Genomic DNA, 6,000 nt, shown 5'->3' with positions numbered 1-6,000 from the left:
TCACTCTTTCGTCTTTTCTATGCATATATGTTTTGAGTATATATGTGGCTCTATTTTCTCTCATTTATAACTTTGATGTAACCTTGTGCTTCTCTGTCTCTGTCATATAATCCTCAATCATTTGAAATATGAACATTGACATCATTTGAAATATGAACAACCTAAAAATAAGAAATACATTCTTCTCCTCTGCCTACATGCTTCAAATATAAGTAATCTCAGGTAAATGATGGAACTTTTTATAGCATTATGTAGACCTACAAGGTCTTATTTCCTGCAATGTAACCTAGTAGAATCTTCTTTTGATTATGGGATGGAACTGTAAACATGGATATCATGCTCACTATTATGTCACCTGAAAATATTCACCAGATGTGAGTGAGATCAATGATACAATTTCAACTCAACCCAATATCATGATGGGCATAACAGGACAAGATGGGATTTACAATGTTGGGACTTGAGACATCTTTTACCTAGACTTGAAATTGAAGCAAAATCCTTTCTGTAAGAACCACCAAGAAATGACAGATGAAATTGTTCCCCATGTCTCACACAGTTAAATACGAATGATGTAATTGAAGAGAGAAATTTATTATTTACTTTTCTTTTAAATACATAATGACCTTAGTTTTCTTCCCTCTATTAATCCCAGTCTCATCCCCCCCCAATCTCCCCTCTGCCTGAGATCCTCTCCTCCCTGCTTTCCCTTCAGAAAAGAGCAGGCCTCCCAGGGATATCAGCACTACATAATAAGTTGCAATGAAACTAGGCACAAACTCTCATATCAAGGCTAGATGAGGCAACCAAGTAGAAGAAAGAGTGTATCAAGAGCAGGATAAAGAGAAACCTTACTCCCACTTTTAGGAGTCGCACAAAAACACCAAGCAAACATACATATATGTAGAGGAACTAGTGCAGACCCAAACAGTCTCCATGACTGACATGTAGGTGTCTGAGAGCCCCTATTAGCCCTGCTTGGGTGATATCTGTGGGCCTTGATCCCTGAGTTCCAAAGGAAAGGACCTGATAAGAGACCAAAATTTGGGCTCTCTCTGCCTAATGTTTAGCTATGGGTTTTTGCATCTGCTTCCAACAACTGTCAGAAGAAGCCACACAGAGAGATTTTGTATTTTCAGGTGATATTTAGATTTGATTTTGGTAGAGATAATGGTAATTTGATTTATATTATAGAATTGGAGTTTTAATCTAAAATGAAACACAGTAATTTGGGGGAACACTGAATATTATTTGCACTTGGGTAAGATATATATCCCTCCAGTGTTACACACACGCACCTGCGCGCGCATGTGCACACACACACACACACACACACACACAGAGAGAGAGAGAGAGAGAGAGAGAGAGAGAGAGAGAGAGAGAGTCTGTGAATACTGTAAAATAAAATTATCTCAATAAGAACACCTTATAATGTAACATTGGGGAAAGTTTACTTGGACATGAGATTTCCAATCAGTTATATTGAAAGATATCATTGTTGCAGGTGACCCTATCAAGTTAAATTTAAAAAGAGTAATCCTTGCCAGCATTGGTGGCACACTCCTTTAATCCCAGCTCTTGGGAGGCAGAGGCAGGTGGAACTCTGTGTGTTCGAGGCCAGCCTGGTCTCCAGAGTAGGCTCCAGGATAGGCTCCTAGATAGGCTACATAGAGAAACCTTGTCTTGAAAAACCAAAAAAAAAAAAAAAAAAACGAGTAATCCTCTGATAGCTGCAAAGTAAGGAACTAAAGATGCTAATGTTTCAGCTTACTTAGGGAAAGGAGCATGTGGATAGGACTTGAAAGATGATGTAGTGGATGAGAATAACCCTGCATGAAATCAAGAAGAATAAAGGGGATATCAGCCCTTAAAAGCGCAAGAAATCAAAGAAATCAAGTTCTAATAATAACCATATTAGCATGGAAGTTGACCCTAGGCAGCAGACATTCATTACCAGCTTGATTTCATCCTGATAAGTAACTGAGAAGACTACATATGTTGTGTCCTTCAACATTCTTTTTACAGAAATCATAATATAGCTAGCAGCAAGCTTAATTACTTGTACTTTGTTTTGCTTAGTGGTAAGAGTTTCCACAAGTTATTTTGTTGTGATATGATTATATGACAGTCTACCTATGATTATAAGTATAGCAAAAATTCCAGTATGTAATTACATAATTTCTTTTTTTTTAATTTTGAAATTTTTAATTTAAAAAATATTGAAAATAATTTCATACAACATATTTTGAGCACAGTTTCCCCTCCCCAGCTCCTCACAGATCTACCCAATCCATATACACTCAAATTCAAAACCTTTCTTTATTTATTTAAAAAATGTCAAATAAGGAAACCAGAAGAAAAATTATTATAAAGAACACATGAAACACACACAGAGACAAAATCCACAGAAACACACAATTGGGTATCATAGTATACAAGAAAAACACCAGCAATAAAAGAGAGAGATGGTATAAAAAGTCCACAAAAATACCAGCGGGTTCATTTTTTGTTTGCCATCTAGTCATGGAACATATACTTATATGTGATTAATATACCCATTAAAACTCCACTGGAGAAAATAAATTTCTCCTTTGTAGGTGGATATCTACTGGACATAGCTTCTTGGTTAGGGTTAAGAGACAGTGTTTACTTGGTCCCTCTCAGTATAATGACCTCAGGTGTCTTGAACCTGTGCAGCCCCTGTCCATGCTGCCACAATATCTGTAAGTTCATATGTGCATCAGTATTGTTGTGTCTGGAAAACCCTGTCTCCTTGGTGTCATCCCTCTCCTTGACTCTTAGAGTCCTTCTATCTCCTCTTCCACATGGCTCGCTGGGTGCTCAAGGAAGGAATTGATGGAAACATCTCAATTGTTTCCAGAGTTTCTCACTCCATTAACATTGTCCACCAATAGATCTCTATGATAGTTCCCATCTAATACAAGAGGAAGTTTCTTTGATAATGGCTGAGTGAGGCACTAATCTGAGTGTAGAAGAATGTCATTAGGAGTCTTTTATTGCTATACTTTTTAGCAGAACAGAAAAAATTTCTTTACCCCTAGTCTTATAATCTATTTAGTCTCAGTTTATTGTCCACTGAGCAGTGCTAGGCATTGATTGTGGCCTTAAATCTAGAGAATGATTTGATATTCCTACAATGTTTGTGTCACAATTTGCACCATAATAACTTGCAGACAGGTCATCATTGCAGATGGTAGTGTTTTCAACTAGGTTGATGTTTACCTTTCTCCTCTGGGTGCATGCAGAATAAATTCCAGTGCTATGTATACTAGTCAGTAAGGGTGAGGGCCCTAATTAGTAACTACCTCATTTCTGTGTTCAATGACATATGTACGTGGTGTCTTCAGTTTTCCAGTATCCTTGGCTATAGCCTGAGGTATTATGGGATTTCTATAGGGCCCATTTGGCCAATAACTAAATTATATATAGTCATTTCTTGCCACTGTTGTTTTCATTTGATGTTAAAAATAATGTATTATTTTTGGTGTCATCTTCCCTATTATTTATTAACTTTAGTTATATTCATTTTGGATATCTATATATTTGAAGACACTTCTGTAGTATTAGGTTTCCATATGACCCTTAAAATGGTCCTTAAAGATATATATTCTTCCTTATATGCCCCCTTTACTCCTAGCTTCCCTCCCTGTCCCCTCTGAATACTGCTCCTGTTTCCAGTCTCCAATTATTTGTTTTATTCCCCTTTCCTTGTCAAACCTGACCCTTCTATGTAGTCTCTTACTCTGTACCTATCTTCTATGATTATATTGAGTGTAGCACATCTATTGGAGGATTAAGAACTACCATACACATACAGAGAATATATATACACTATTTATCGTGTGAGGTTTGTGCTACCTCAGTCTGAATTGTTTTTCCTTTTTTTTTCTTTTTTTCTTTTTATTTTTTTTCTGAATTGTTTTTCTGTCTTCATCCATTTACCAGTGAATTTCATTTATTTTTCAAGCTGAGTAATATGTCACTGTATAAGTGACATTTTCTTTATTAATTCATTCACCAACAGTCATCTAATTTGTGTCCAATTTTTGGCTATTGTGCATAGAATATCAAGTATCTCTGTAGTAAGATGCAGAAGTATTTCTAAATGTTCCAAAGAGTAATATAGGTGTATATTTAGGTACATCCATTCCCAAATTGCTGAGTGAACATGATTTCAAGAAACTACCTCCAGGAATTCATAAGTGTTACCTAATTCTATCTACTTGCCAGAAAGTTTTGTCATTTGTTTTATTGATTTTGGACATTCTGAGTGGTATAAGTTGAAATTTTAAAGTTTTTATTTGCATTTCCCTGAGATTTAGGATGTTGAACATTTCAAACTTTTAAATTGATTTTCCAGCCATTGGTATTTCAACATTTTAGAAGTTGTTTTAGTTCTGTACCCTACTTATATCTATTGTTTCATTGATTCCTACTTCATAAGAATGATACAACATTCCTTGCTTTATTGTATATTCATTGTTTTCTGCACTTGTATTGCAATCAGAACTTTTAAGTTTTATTTGTTTTAAATTGATCTCTAATTTGATAGAATTTGAAAATGCATATGCTTAAGTGCTAATTCCCTCTAAAACATTATTATAACTTTAATCTTTGTATGAGATTATTCTGTGTGAGCGGTATGTATGATGACTAACTGTAAACGCCAGCAAGTCAATAGAGAACCCATTCAATTCTCATCCACATCACTGTAACTGGCTAAATACTTTTATAGGAGGATAGTACCATGCAATCACTCCTCACATGAGATCACTTCACCAATTAGTACTTCAGCTATGGGTAAGGAACTAAGATTCACACAATCTGGTATTTTATTTTGTATTACTTTTACTAAGTATGTTATTCTGTATTCAAAGGTGAAGCACATTTTATTACAAGATAATCACAAAGTAAGTATGTTATGTCAAATTAAAACAGAATTATAGTGATTAATTATCCATTTGCAAATCTATGTAAACTGGTCCCAAAAATTTAATTAGGTTACTCAAGTATATTAAACTCATTTAAACACATTGTATGTAATTTAATTGTCAGTATATAATTCAATTTCCTTAAATTAGTAATCAGTAATATATATTTTAATACATCTAAATACCTAAAGATAGGTGACTAAAATATGACAATTACCATTAATAATAGAAAAGACAGAATCTTTATGTTTTTGAATGCATCAAGAACATTGAGAACACTAGTGCTTAACATTTTCTTCCATGCAAGCCTGAAATAGGTGTGTTGAAGTTATCCAAGAAGGATGTCTATGAACCAAATATTTACCATGTCTAGAGCAATGGGGACTTCATCAGTGTGCTGCCTCATTTTTAAGCACTATAAAGAAAATGTTTTCCTCTATCAGTAGTATGATAGGAATTGTGTCAAAACACATTTTCTTTTAATTGGATGTTTGTCCTTGCTCCCTCTTTTTCAAGACAGTGTGGACTCCTCTGTTTTTTGAGATAGATAATCTGGGTCCTCTCAGAAGTGAGCTGTTTCCCTGCATGCCTTCCAAACCTGGCTCTTGGATTCCATGATGTAGACTACTCACCCAATCCTACAATCTTCCTTATTTTTGGTCAGTTTTTTTCTTCATTTTTTAAAATTTAAGTTAGAAACAAGATTGTTTACCATGTCAACCCCAGTTCCTTCTTCATCCCCTCCTACCCTGCCCCACACTAACACTCTACCTATCCCAAAACTTTTCTGCTCCCCAGGGAGGGTGAGGCCTTCCATAAGGGATCTTCAGACTCTGTCATATCCTTTGGGATAGGGCCTAGGCCATCCCCCATGTATCTAGGCTGAGAGAGTATCCCTCTATGTGGAATGGACTCCCAAAATCCATTCCTATGTTAGGGATAAGTACTGATCTACTATAAGAGTCCCCATAAATTTCAGAGGCCTCCTCACTGACACCCACATTCATGGGGTTTTAATCAGTCCCATGCTGGTTTCCTAACTATCAGT

Source organism: Cricetulus griseus, chromosome 2, assembly GCF_003668045.3.
Source record: "Cricetulus griseus strain 17A/GY chromosome 2, alternate assembly CriGri-PICRH-1.0, whole genome shotgun sequence".
Lineage (NCBI taxonomy): Eukaryota > Metazoa > Chordata > Mammalia > Rodentia > Cricetidae > Cricetulus > Cricetulus griseus.
The sequence above is the reverse complement of the archived record's forward strand: the minus strand, read 5'-3'. Positions refer to the sequence as shown.